The sequence below is a fragment of the Siniperca chuatsi genome, linkage group LG8 (assembly GCF_020085105.1).
Source record: "Siniperca chuatsi isolate FFG_IHB_CAS linkage group LG8, ASM2008510v1, whole genome shotgun sequence".
NCBI classification, from domain to species: Eukaryota; Metazoa; Chordata; class Actinopteri; order Centrarchiformes; family Sinipercidae; genus Siniperca; species Siniperca chuatsi.
The window spans coordinates 6,163,214-6,178,519 of NC_058049.1; the positions used below are offsets into that span (position 1 = coordinate 6,163,214).

The 15,306-nt window shown below is 38.5% G+C and overlaps 1 protein-coding gene and 1 long non-coding RNA gene across 17 annotated transcripts in view; one reads left to right on the plus strand and one right to left on the minus strand.

Annotated features, from left to right (window-relative positions):
- The window catches only part of prom1a (prominin 1a), an 83,055-nt gene that overhangs the window by 29,830 nt on the left and 37,919 nt on the right, over positions 1–15,306 (minus strand). The window lies entirely within an intron of this gene.
- Positions 1–15,306, plus strand: part of LOC122880695 — an 88,395-nt gene that overhangs the window by 12,162 nt on the left and 60,927 nt on the right. The window lies entirely within an intron of this gene.

The following is a 15,306-nucleotide window of genomic DNA, read 5'->3' on the forward strand; positions in this document are numbered from 1 at the left end:
GTATGTGTGTGTGTGTGTGTGTACATGTCTGTTTTTATTGCTGCATGGATGTGTGCAAGTGAGCGTGGTTGGGGTTCATGGGGTGATTAACTTCAGAACAGATGGTAGACTTCTGTATGATGGATTGTGAAGTATCAAAACTCTGACAGTGCAGTTGTATAACATTGAATCTAATTTATAGAAATGCTTCAGTGGAATAAGCAGCTTTATGAATGATGTAAAATGACTCGCAGAAAGAAATAACAAAAGGACTGACTCAGAGGCTACTGGGAATGTTTAGATCAATGGCGATGAATCACGGTGTTGTGACTCACTGTATTATAAAGCAGAGGTCTCTGTATGTGGGCCTGTGTCTCTGTGTAGGTATGCACAACAGTTTGTATGATGTGACTGAAGTGCATGCAAAGTGAGGTTATGCCCCATTCATCGTCTTATTGTTAATGCATGAAGAAGGTGGTGCGTGTGCCTGTGTGAGTAGTTCATCTTTACAGTCCTGTGATCAGCAGTCGCTTGTGTAGAAGTCTCCCTTTCTGGATATAATCCTGTTAATCCAATCTAATCTAACCTGCATTATGACATTTTGTCACACTAGGTATTGTACAGTGTTTTTATACACTGAATGTGCAAAATATTACACTTGACACTTTACTGTCAATATGACACGTTCTCTTTACATGAAGTACACTGATAAGGTGGAACTTTCAATAAATAATTATTTTATTAAAACACAATTGCGAAGCTACAACCATTAAATGTTTGGCATTTGTGCTTGAGCTTAAATAACTTAAACGATTGTATTGCATACTAAACTGAAATGTCTCCCAACACATTTCAGTTAATATCAGCCCAGCATAAAATCAATGTGTACTAGTGGCTAAAAACTTGCTTGAGATAGTTGATCAATCACAGCTATTCTCAGTGAGCAATTAATTGTCAGTGTTGCTTATTGTCGCTTGATAAAGCATTTGCCATTTTTACTATTTTTTTAACTTATTGTTATTTTTGGTGTTAAAAGGCTGAAGGCTGGCACAATAATTTCTCAAAAAGTCAAACTTATAAGAGGGTGACTTAAGTTCTGGTAGCTCTTTGGCAGCTGAGTCAAAACCTGGATACCGGTGCATCTTTGAATAGACAAAGAAGAAAAACAGTCCTTGTTGAAAAATGGTTGGCACATATCAAAAGTGTTTGCGATTTGTGGCTAACAGGCTTAAACATGCATAATCACTGGTATAACCCTCAAAGAACAAATAGGATCGTGTGCTGCCCTTGGGAGAGAAACTCTTTTCATCTGTGCAGCATCGAGCTGCGCCATGTCTGGAGGAATTGTGATAATGTTTGCCATAAATAGTGAGTAGGCCGACAGAGTAAACGCTGTCATTGTGTAAGTGGAGACTTAATGAGAAACTAGGCCAAACAACTAGGCTGAGACACAGTGAAGTGGAGCCAACCGGAACCAGGAGAAGATTCAAAATGGCCACTTCCACAACAAAAGCCTTTTGTCAAACACTTCTCTGCCCTTTCTCCGTCTCTCTCTCACACACAAGTACACAATTTCCATACATATGTTGTCCCTTTCTCTTTTACATACACAAATTCACAATCACACACACCTCTCTGTCTCTGGTTGCATCTTTATCGCTAAAGCCCATACTTTCCTCTCTTCTAACCCTCTCTCATTTGTCTTTCTGCTCTGGCTCGTCTGTTTTCATCTATGTCTCTTTCACTACACCTCTATTTCTCAGTCTCTCTTGCTCATACTTTTTATTGTTTCCCTCTCTCACTGTTCTATCTCTCAGGCTTGTGCTTTATTCTCACTTTCCTATAGGACCCTCTCTCTTCTTTTTTCTCCTGCTCTGTCTTCTCTTTTGCCCTCAGTACCCCCTCTTTCCCTGTATCCACCTCCCTCTCTTTTTCTTTCTCTCGCTCACTCCCTCTCCCTGCCAGTGTCCAGCAAGGTCACTGGAATCTGCAGCCAAACAAAGACTCTTTGAGAAAAATGCCAAGCGTTTTCCAATGAGCTGTGTAGTTCTGTACAGCAGAATCAAGTTTGGTTTAGTTTGAGTTTGGTAGTCTTGTTTAGTTGTATTTTAGATTTGCTATTTGAGAAGTGTTTAAATTAATTCAGGAGATAAAACAGAAAGAAGATGAAAAAAAAACATAATTGTGTATGAATACAAAGTGACAAACAACAAGATTGTGATGACAAGCAAGGCATGCCTGAGCTGAATAACAGAAAATAGATGGACACTGCTGTTGAGTGAATTTATGTGACAAAACCTATTTTCTCAATGATGCTTAAAATGGCTGAATCAAGGCAACAGGAAACATGTCAGCCTCTGCCAATAAAGATACAAACCCCCTGTGGCATCACCTTCATTTCACCTTAAATGTAATAAATGTAATGGTGTCTTTTATATCGCATATGATTATGAAATATTCCAGTCCATTCCGCTGAATAGCTTTTTATAAGCAATGCCATAAAACTCGATTTTATGAAAAAGAGTGGTAAGAAAAAGACATGAATTTTGCATGACAGCAGTGAAGAGAAGATTTAAGTAAAAGGATGTGAAGTTCAGGCTTAAAATGCATAAAATCTAACTTTTCACCAACTTACACAAACTGACAAAATGAGGAGTTTCCTTCCCAAATGTCACTTTTCTCTGAACTGATTACTGAAGTATAGTCATAGCTTTACTTAAGTAGTAGACTATGGCCTAATACTGAACTCCTATTGAATCCAAACTTTTGTATACAAATACTTTTGATTTACTTAACCATCCTTGTTTCCAAAATGTTGGATAGTAATTTGAAGGTAGCAGCAGTTGCTCTTTAAAATGGCCATTGGCCAAAAATTACATTTATCAATTCAACGGTTCACTTTGTGAAAATGACTGCTGTTGTGCTGCATCATCACATTTCTCTGTTATCAGCAAGTCCTAAAGTGACTCGCTAGCTCAAACTGTGGCCAATGACTGCATGGCCGTATGGCTGCTTGTTGATAGTGTGTCTCTTAATGACCACAGGGGACAATTCAAACACAGCGGGAGGAAGATTTACCTCTAGCAACTTTGTAAAAGGGCTGTAATTACCGTTTGAGCGAAAGCCAAATGACACATGAAACTCTCCCTCAGGGTGGAAACCCCACAACAGAAGATGAAGAAGCGCATCGAACTAGTGCAGTGCCCCAGTATCTAGGCCACTACTGGGGGCTGGGTAGTGAGTGTTACATGGTCTGGTTGCTCCATAACTCCCAACAATGGCTTGCATTCAGCATGATTGTAGTTGCGAGGCTGGGACAGTCGCCTTTCAGCCCCTCCCTGCTTTTATACTGCTGGAACTGGACCTCCTATTATCTTAACTATCAATAAGTAAATTATTATTATAATCATTGTAATAATTCTTAAACAAATAATATTGCTAACAAAACGGTGCTGTGAATGAAATGCTTTTACAGCAGTGCCATTTGTAGACCTACAGTGTAGACAAATGAAATTAAACAAAGCATGTAAAGTGTATAAGGGAACATTCAGTATGCAATATTAAACAACACACTGTTGACCAAGGCGTTATTTAGAACATTAGATTCACATCTTTAAACATGTAAATTCTGTGGTATTTTTAGTAATTTCTGTGCCAGCCTGATTTCAGTGATCTGTTATCAAAATCTCATGAGAACAGACAGATAACAACAGAGCAGCTTGTTTTGTATGTATTATACAATACATCCGTCGACTACAGGACCAGCTGTACATGCACGAAGAGTGTAGGGCCAAACCAATGTATCCTGACACATACTGTACTTTATTTCCTCTGGACATCAAAACTCTTATTTTGAAATAATTGTCAGGCAGTCATGGCGGTCAGTGACATTACCACTGGCAATCACACATCTTATAACATGAAGAGGTCACAGCGGCAGCTAGTAGCCACCATTTTAACCCACGTTTAATTTCATAAAGCCAATATTTTACTCAATTTTAACAGTCTTCCATTCAGCCATTTTTTTTTCTATATTTCTGTCCCATCAAGAGTTACATTTAATTTGGCCACGATTTTATTCAGTTAAGCCTCTGGTTAGCTTTTTTTATTCAATTTAACTGCTTTTTCCCCTCAACTAGCCATTGTTATACCCTTTTATCCACAGTTTAATTTGTCTTCTCAGAGCTTGCCAGGTCACAGTCTGAACCTGGCTTCCCAGTGCAGCATTGTGTCTTATAAAGAATTTAACCAGACATTGAATACTTAAGCTTTCTGACTCCAGGGCCTTTGCTCTAGGCATGACAACCCAGTAAAGGCAGTGCTATTTTGCTCTGTTTTTTCCCCTCATAAGAACACTGTTTAAGTTGCTTCTGTTCCATCTAAGGACTGGCTGCAGTAGTTTGATGGGAGACAACAGACCATTAATTCCACAGTAAACAGTCCTGGAATTATATGAATACTAAACTCTGAGCCAGAGTTGTGCAAACAGCCACAGAAGGTCACTGAAATACAGTAGCATTTTAAAAACACTAGAAGGGCCAAAAGACAAAAAATGTCCACTAAAGTACATGTAATTTTAGCATTAAACTTTCAAACATCCAGGCAGAGGAAGCAGCATGAGAACGGATTTAACAACTGGAAGCATAAGTGACAAAATGGTATTGGTTAAAGCGACAGTCTGAGCACCTGAGCAAGGCACTTGCCTACTGAATTCTACAGTACCAGCCCCTCTGTAATTTGTGAAAGAGAGAGGCAGACACAACTTTTTCCATGAGGATATTAAAAACAGAAGGTGACAGTGTAAAACATTTGTTCTGCTCAGTAAACCATCCCTGGATAGATTAAGGTTATAAAAATAATTAACCTTTCAAGCAAATACTAACGATGTGATTTAAGAATAAATGCCAGCTGTCCAAAAGAAAACAACTGATGTCAAGGAATGACTGTTGAAGAAATTCAAAGAGCAGGTAATTTACTCTGTAAACAGTAACTTCATAACAAGTTCTTGCGTTCAATTAAGCATTGACAAATCAAACTTATGCTTTGAATTGATGCAGCTTTGATTTGCATTTGATTATTTAGCTCTCAGTCTCTAACTACAAGGACTCTGGAGAGGAAACCTTCTTTGGTGTTCTCAAAGTCTGTTTTCCAGGGAACCTGAAGTTCTGTAAAGTTAGAGGCTGAATCACAGTGACTGGTTTTAATAGTTGGTCCTTTGCCATTAAGTGGGCTCAGCATGGAGCAAACACTCCACAGGGGCCAGATGCATAAAACTTTTCGGCAGATTTATAAAGCTGCATGTACGCATGATTCTGTTTTATAAATCTCAGTCATTGTGGAACTGGGAGCATGAGCACAAGCCTCATTTCCATTAACACAATTCGCCATAGATAGATGTAGAAACGCCCTAAACGTCCGTCTCTCCACCACTCATTTGTCCTGTCAAAGTGAAGAACGACAAAGAGGAAGTGCAATTTCACAGATTGTGTCGCATCGCCGACGTTCTCCAGCAGCACCAGAGCAGCAACCATTACGCACAACTATTACACATGGCTGTGGCTATTTACAGTGCCTGTATCAGTAATTAATCACATGTACCTGTAAACCATCACCACGGTGATATCATAATCATAATTGTTGAATGCCAGAAGGATGATCAATGATTAATTTATAGAGCTCCTATTGAAACAGACTAGGGTCGCACCTAACGATTATTTTTTTAGCGATTAATCTAATTATTTCTTCGATTAGTCGATTAATCTAAATACTAATATAACGATTATTCTAAAGATTTTTTTAATACTTGATTAATATAACAATTAATTTACCCAAAATAAATATCAAAAACTTGTCTCATTAATATTTCAGTATTTTATGCAATCATTTTCTTTTAAAACAAACAAATGTAACAAGAAACAAAGTATGTACTGCAGGGCATTATTCTGCAACAAAACATATATTTCTATTATTATTTCTAACATTTGAAAGAACACTACTTTAATGTGCTCACTTTGCTTTTCCCTTCAGTTCTCTCTTCCACACACATACACACCTACACCTCTGGTCTCTACAGACACACACACCAGCTTGGCCCGCCTGCCACTTTCTGTTTCTCTCTCCCTGTATGTCACGGCACTGTTGACTTTCTTCGTCAGCACTGTTTTAAAGTCGCCCGGAAAACACAACTCCTGTTTGGGATTTTTTCACCCGTGATTCTGTTTTCACAACATCAGGTGAATCGCATACGCAGAAGGCTTGTAGTTAACGATGTCGCCTATCGAAATTATCGAAACCAAGCGAATCGGCACCGACATAAACAGGAGACTCTCTCTCTGTGTTTCTCTGCAGAGCATGTGCGACTGTCAGTAGACCGCACGGGAGGGGTAGAGGAAGGGGAGATTGCGGGTGACATTTTAATGCTGCAGCTTGTTCTCCAGGGGAAACCATGATTTGACCGGGTGCAGCCATACTTCATTGCGATGCACCGACGCACGATAAGCAAATTGCCGTATTTCCGTAATCGATAACGAAGATTATGTCTATGAATCGCCCCAGCCCTAAAACAGACTTTACAAGGTGCTTCACAATTCAGGGTAAAATGAAAAGATCACTAACAGGGAAGTGATTGCTCAAATGTAAATAAAAAGAATGATAAAATTCCTCACTCATGCAGTAAATAATCTTAAACTAAGGTTATAAATTCGCCCTTGATTGACATTATAAATTGCAAAAAACACAATCAGTGAAATTGACAAACAACCAATAAACAATGTTTTACTCTAAGGTTACATCTCTAAACATATATTTCATGTCTACCTTATTATATTACCCACAGCTATCTCAGCTACAACTGTGTATATGCCTAGTCTGAAGTCTGCGTGAGGTGTGCACATTCTCACCACACATTCTTCTTTTTATAAATACCAGTTTATGTGTGGGGAAAGGCATATGCATGGTTTTTCTGCATACGCATTGTTTATACATCTGGCCTGATGTCTGGGTTTTATTTCTCACTGGGTCTACAGCATCTATGCTATGATTGGAATCAATGTGATCCAAGGAGGTTTGGATAAAAGTAACGCCACAGCATGCAGTCAATGTGGAGTTTGCACAGTCCCTTTAGGGGGATCTACACAGACACCTGAGTGCAAGTTCACAACCACATGTATACATGAGGATACAGATCAGTTCATTTGGGCAGATACCAACATTGTCATTCAAAGTCTTGTCACACAAAATCATCATCAAACATGGACGTAGTGTCCGTGACGTCACCCATAGGCTTCTAAAGAATCGTTGCGAAGCTCAAAGTGGGCTGACATCTTGGCAGTCCCCGACTCCGGCTAATCCAAGAATGGGCAAAGAGGTAGAGCAGAGGCGGGCCGAATGAAGCCTGGTTGCTGAACCACCTAGCAGCTAGCCACCTGATAGGGCACCCACCTGTCACTCAAAGCGGCCATTCCCTTAATTATGCGTAAATTTAAGCCTTAATATAATTTAAATTGGTGAGTTATAAAAAAAATCACCCCCCTCACAGTTGTCATGAAGGGGGAAATTAACTATAGAGACCAAAACCGTTTTTTTGTACCAGGCTGTAAACATGTTTATTTCTGCTGTAAAGTTGGGCATTTTAACATGGGGCTCTATGGGGATTAACTCACTTTTGGAGCCAGCCTCAAGTGGTCATTTGATGAATTGCAGTTTGCACGTTAGCTTCATTTTTCAGCCCTGGAGGTTGCCGCTTGGCATTTTCTCCACAAACTAGCTATGTCTGTGGGACTTTCATTTTCAATTCCGGATTTGTAAATGCCACTCCACTGTGTGCAAGTTTGTGTAAATGTTTCCATTACAGTTTGACTGGAATCAAATTAACTGTAGGTGTGATTGCATTCTGCGTTATTGACCTTATAGGGCTTGCCCCTTTCCCTTTTGTTCCAGTCCGCTTTTGTCTCATAACTTATGGTAGCTGTCACTGGCTGTAGTAAGCACATAGTAAACAGAAGTTAAAAGTCTATGTTCTGATTGATGCACATTGTGTAGCCTACTATGAATGTATTAAAAACACACCCACGTTTATGGGGAGGCTATAGGGCCTCACACCACCACATCCAGATGCAGATATCGGATTAAAAAGATTTTTGGCGCAGGTTACCTACAGCTTTACCTTCACCTAGCTTACTTTGTATTGTGGCAGTAGATAGGCCACCAGACCAAGAAAGTAAAGATTTTTACATTTTTAAACAGTGTTATACAATGGCTGATTACTTACTACACTAAGTGTAGAAAACCTTACCAGCCAAAGCCAAAATTTCAAAGCATTTGTCTGGTGGCTTGGTATTTGTTCCTTACACTGCTGACCACAAAGTTAAAACAGAATGACACAAAGGAATGAAAGACAGCTCTATCTGCATTAGAAATACTGCTATTTCTGGATAATAAATCCCCCCAGCCAATCATCCCTGAGATAGAGAGCACCTCTTAGCTGTAAATGACATCGCTGAGCCCTGCAGCTTTGCCCTCTCATATCTTTTCTCTCTCCCGTGCAACAATGTGCCGAATCATCACTATTGTAACACAAATGTCTCCAAAAAATTGGAAGGAAAGCCTGACCAAGCTGTGAACATCGATTAGTTTCACTATGTAGAATTCCTGTTAGACTATTTTGTGTGTTGATTTGTAACATGCACACTACGGTACAAGAACCCACAGAAAAAAATGTAATTTGTGAAAAATAAAGTGGATTTCAACTATAAACCTGAAATAAGGGGGCATTAGAATGATTAGTAAGAGTGAGGTCTCTCCAGGAGATGTGATCAATTATGGGATGCGCGGCAAGTTCTGACAACAACCTCTCCAGTTAATTAGCTTGGCAGTGGTTTGTGTAAAGCTGCTATTGTGTGGTGCCGGGCAGCGATCATGCGTGTATATGGACGTTATGATTTGTGGACAGGGACAGAAAGGGAGTGGATATGTGCTCAGTTCAGTTCATTAATGGAAATTCAACTTGTAACAAGGGACAACAACCACAATGACAAAACAAATATATATATATTTTTTAAATCAATCCAAATAGAAAGTAATTGTGTAGATCATCACTCTTGTCCATATGGTTCTCTGTTGGAGCTTGAGAGATCAGATTGACACAGATTGCAATATAGAATGGAAAACAATTGGCAATATAGCCAAAAAGTCTCATTAGCATGCAGGCATTTTTTTAACACAGTGAAGCTTTAATATGTTCAAGGAAACATATCTTAAGATATTCCCATATAAAAACAAACTTTTTGGAGGACAGTCCATTTATTTAAATGAATTTAAGGCAGCAACATTTTTTCCAAAATTACTACCCACTGTAGTGTTTTGGAATGAAATGCTTAATTTGTATAGCATTTACTGTATCTCTTGTACTATGCTGTGCTAATGGACTGTCTGAGGTCTTGCTCTGCCTGTGCTTGCTGTGTCATTTTTGTTACTGCATCAGTTGTGTAGTAGTCTCTGCAACAATGTCACCAATAACTGATGATGAAAAACTTAATATGAAGTTGATTTTATCAATATCAGTTGAAAACCCTAGCCTGGTTCCAGACCTCTGAATAGCTGCCCATGTTTTTTTTCCTCAGTTATTAAAATATACGTCTGGTCTTGTGCACATTGATGGCAGTTTTCCAGGTTGGAAAATAATTGAGCCAACCAGAGCTTTGTAGGCGGGATTAAAAATGGAGACGTCATCTTCCTGTGCCAGAGCCAGAAAGATAGTGACAGAAAAATGGCCACAAAAATTTAAGCTGACATACAGAAATAACAACTCTTCAATCTGGGTAGTTCTTCGATATACATGACAAATGCTAAGTTAACTGCTTCTAGCAACCTCACCACTAACCAATTCTGTACTGACTGAAAACAATGCTGATAGGTTGGTTAGGTTACTCACTACAGATTGGTTATGGCAAAATACCATACACATATAATTCTTCTATTGACGTTGGGGTGCGCGCAGGTAGGCAGGTAGGTAGGTACACAGGCAGGTAAGCCAGCTGCGCTTATTACACAGATACCAGATTGTTTTCCCCAGAGCATTTGATTAATTGATTGCTGTTGGGATGTAAAGAGAATTTCAACAAATATAACAAAAATGCTTCTGAAATACATTACCTACCCTAGCTTTAAGATTTTTCATGTTTTAGCATTTTTATATTTTATCAAGTTGTGTTTTTGTACGTGTCCCTTTTTCCTGCTGAATCCTGTTACTTTTGCTGCTGCTGCCCACTTTCCCCACAGGCACTTGAGTAAAGTTTTTACCTTTTACATAGATTTTACATTTTGCTGGCTGTAACTGCTCTAAAACTTGGCACTGGAAATGAATTCCCCGTGAGGACCTCCCAACGGCTTGACATTTAGTCAGCAAGTGACATCTTCATAGTCATTGTGGCTTCTTTTATGAGTGGAGTTAATGCTCATCACGCTATTAATGAATCCCCTAAAAATAGCCCTGCATGTGATGACACCCCAGGGAGGCTGTTAACTGAGAGATGTGTGAGTGTGTTTGGTTGTGTGTGTCTCTAAGTGACTAATTGTGCCCTTGTTTGTGTGTGCGTGTCTGAGAGAGAGAGAGAGAGAGAGAGAGAGAGAGAGAGAGAGAGATTGTGTTTATATATTTGCATCAGCAGTAAGTAAGTGACTGTGAGATGTTTCACTACAATTACTAGTTAGTTGCAATCATAGTTCAATGAAGTATTAAATGTCAGTTGGGGATTATTTTACATTATTTAGGGCTATATGAACTAGACTGTTACAGATTGGAAGAAGTAAAAAAAACTCCAAAGTTCAGGAAATGTGCACAAACACAAATTTACTTCTGTGCCACAATTTATAGAGAATTGCAATGCTGGCAGTGATTCCATTGGTCTTTCAAGTTTCTAACTTTAGCTTTAAAACTTATTGCAAGACATAATCTATATCCCAAGAAGTATATAGTATCTTATGATAAGTCATGTACATGTGATGTATGTATGTATGTATGTGAAGGAGTATGTGCATAGATAGATGACATGTCTAGATTTATTTGTCTATATTGTATACAAGTGTTTGTCTTTAGGCTGTGGCTGCTGAGCTCCTGGTGCTGTCCCTTCAGTGCTCTGTGCTCCAGTAAAATGAAAATTTGTTTCTACTCATTAATTGGGTCACTTTATTAATAATTCAGCAGAATTCAGTGCTAATATGTCTTGTCACAAGAACTGGCCCAAAGCAGAAGTGAACTCAACCGGGGGTTGACATTTACAATGTATTCACTCTTTGGGTTCCTTTGTTCATGTTTTTGATGTAATGCTCTCTGATACACTCTCTGGTTTTGCTTGAGGTTATGTATTGACATGATGTGATACCACTCACCTCTCTAACATCTCTAAAAAAAGTTGAAGCTGAACAGGAGGATAGCAAAAAATATCTTTGGGAAAAGTAAGGACCATCTGAATCAAAAATTATCCGATGATGTAACAGACAGTCAGTGGTCTGTGGACATTTAAATGTGATCAGAAATTTGAGTTTACCGACATGTATATTTATTCATATGTAGTTTAAGGGGGAAATGGCTTTGCACCGAACACAGCCTGAAGGCATATAGACACCTGGTCCTATTTCAAGGTAGAATTTATTAGCCTGATCAAAATCACTAGGACTTCAAAGGATATTCTGGTTGTCTGTGGATAGGTGTGTAAACATCTTTTGATTTTATTACATGCTTAATTCAGAATATGCTACACAGACAGAAAGTATTGCATCATGTTGCTTTTCTTCTCTTTTGCTTTATCTAAATTTGTGAATTAGTGAAACTTGTAGTTTGTGCAGTCGATTGAGAAACAGCCCTTCGCCATTCTAGCAGTGTTTTCCTTGTTTTTTGTTTTTCCACGAAGGCAAACTCTGACTGTTGTGTTGCTGTGTGTCGGTCACTCATCAGGGCAATGGCATTGGTCACTTCCAGGTACAGTAACATAATTTGAATAACCTCTAGCATTCCCATATTCTATGAGCTAGGAGAACTCCCGCGACTTTGGGAGTGAGAGACATGCAGAAAAGATCACTAACCACAGTCGAGCCAGGAACACTGTTGTATGCGCCTTACACCATGTGAGACGCCCCCTTGTAGATATGTCAGACAGCAAATATCTCATTTGAGGACAAACTCCTCAAATCAAAACTGACTGACTGAGATTTAAAGTGCAGGGTGCTGAATGCTGAGTTCACTGTCTCCTACATTATCATTAATTAGACACCATAATATTAGCATTAATTACTAAGCCCATAATATTGGGACCTTTTGTGTTAATAGTATTAGATACCCAGCAACTGAAATAGACTGTTGAAATGCATGCTGGCTAACAGCATGAGGCAGGGGTCTTACACTTGGCTGGAACAGAGGAAAAGATCTTCTATCTGTCATTTTATCATTATAAATCCATGCAGGGGTAATGTGGAATCAGAGCTGATTAGTAGAGACTGAAATAACTCCCGCTGTTCTTTTAATAATGCCCTTTCAATAGCTGGCATAAGGCAATGTGCCATTTTACTATGCACTACATGCATTTATGCATGAGCCAAGACTTGATACATTAACAACAAACACATGGGCTGGTGTTCAGACCGATGTAACCACTGAGAAGTGTTGAGAAGATGTTGTGCATCAAAACTACCACAGTACTGGTGATCACATTCACATGAGGATTAACAGAGAACAAATATTGAGATTTGATCTCTTTTTGTTCACACAGAAGTTAAATGGATAGTCTGCTAAAGCTGTGCACAGTTCTTCTAGACAGACAATTTTACTTTTTCTCTCACTAACCTTTCAAGAAGGTTTGCTGGTGCGTCTATTCCTGCATCACTAATATAACAATGTTTTATTTATTTATTTTGTAATGGAAATATCATTACACTAGTCCATTAAGCTATACTTGGACCAGTCATTACAAACCCATGCTGTGCAGCCAAACATTGTTCAAGCTAACAGAAATGTATTTTAAATCGGTGGTTATTTTAAAATAGTGGAGATCCCAAAGTTTGCAATGATACCAAATATGTCAAGCTGAATTTTTGATCAAATGTATATAAACAGTGATGTTGCTAGGTACTCGTCCTGTGTAAACTCACTGTTGATGCGTCCAGGGGACGCACCATATTTTTCCCCCAATGACGCTAACGTACATTGTGAACAACAAATTCGTATTGAAATCATAGAAATAAACAAAAAAAACCTTGCCTTTAAAAAAAAAAAAAAAAAAAAAAAAACCTGTTTCTTACCATCTGCGCATATACTGTATCTCTCCAGCACCAAACTAGTTACTTTGGTAACGACCAAAAAAATTCCTCAAATACCATCTCTCACACATATACACACATGTATTTTAGTGAGAAATCTTAATTTTTGAAACATTCACCTCTCATTTCCATGGTCTTCTCCCACTCAAATAGCGCAGCCCTTTGGGTGCATGTTTTTAAACTACTTTACTAATTAAACATGATGTGCTTGATGGTGTTATGATTCCTGATGAAACTTGAAAGCTTAGTATTCTCATTGCCCTTTAGCTTCCCTTTTTAACATTTATTCACCCAGAAAAAGCTAATATTTCTCTGTATAATATGACCTCTTTCTGTCAGCTGCTGTGTGTCTGCAGTGTATTTACAGATTTGAGATTTTATTTGTTAAATTTAACAGTGCAGCCATATGGGGTCTTGAGTTTGAATATTTCACTCAGTGTGAACATCATATCTATATGAACCTATAGCTTCAAAGAAATAATGAAACAAGACAGAAGTTATACTGTCAGACTGTTAGGACCAACTGTAGCTCATGACCAAGCATGAATCCAAATGTATTCATATGGATGCTGATGCAATGTTCATTAATCTGCACCAAATAAAAAACAAAGAATAAACGTACAATATTTTAAGTTAAGTTGTTATTTAGGTTCAGGGAAGCCACGTTTCAATAATGCTGGCTTCATCGCACAAAGCAGAACCGTAACAAGGCTGCTGATGTTCATTCATTATTACTGCATCATTACTAATACCATTATAACAATGCCAATTAATTTCACTCTAAACTTGTGTCTAAATGGCTGTTTGTGGGGTGTGAGCTAATGTGATGCTAACACACTTGACTTTGATTTTCCAATATTGCTAACATGTTTCTGACTGTGTGTAGAAACACGTTTGTGTCTCTCACTCACCCTTTCTGGCATGTGCCAAGATTCATAGCTCTGAAAGAAATCGGTCTAATGTAATTACATGGCACAGTAATTTGAGGATTGATAATGAATGCAGGCCTGTTAATCAGTTTATGTGGCTTAAGATTTCAAGATTCATTCACCTAATTTAACCTGGTGAAAGTGTTAATCAGACAGCTGCACTAATCAGAGTATTGCCATAATCTGGTTTGGATGAAATTATTAGTGTTTATGTAAATGTCATGATTAAATCTACAAAATGTTCACATCAGACTTATCCCAACAAAGCTGAGCCTAATTTTCTGCCTCTAGTACACAACATTCAAAGACAAACAGTGACACAAAATGAACTAAACTTCACATCTGCTTTGTGTTTGGTACATTTGATCACACAGTGACAACAAGCCCACCTGTGTTACTTAGACTGCACATTTGTAGCCAGAGCATTTGAGCAGGAGTGTGTGCATTTTCAGCCTGACTGGCATCCGTGTGAATCAAACTTCAAATCTCTACAGCGCTACTCTAACCCAGCGAACATTACTCATTCACGTTTAAAACCACAGCCTTTTGGCGGCTCCTCTGGGATTTGACCCTGCCACCTTCAGAGTAAAGGGTGATGCAAGAGTGAAATTGTCTTCTCATCTTACTTAGTACAGTTGATTTCTTCCCATTTCCATGTAGTCCACTAATTTGTTTTGTTTTGTTGCAATAAGTTCTATCCCACTCTGATTCTTTCACATAAATCCCATGTAAAATATTATAATTCTAAAACTATTGCACTGATTCTGCACAGACACCATGGTAGGTCTAAGTACCATAGGAAATGCTTTAATGCCTCTGCAATGGACTCGCAACTGTATAGTGTACTACTGATCTGACTATAGTATGTGAAAGTAGCCCTATGTTTCTGTTTAGTAAATTTATACACATCATGACCCTGTGCTGAACAGCTGTCATGGGTGGGAAATTAACACCAAACAAATGTCATTAAAATATAAAAGTGGCTGGTAGATTTCAGACACAAAATGATTGAGTGGCTGGTGAGTTTGAAAATGTATCTGTCAGTGGCTGGTAGATGTTCACGTTTTAAAAAGCTAATGGGTTAAAA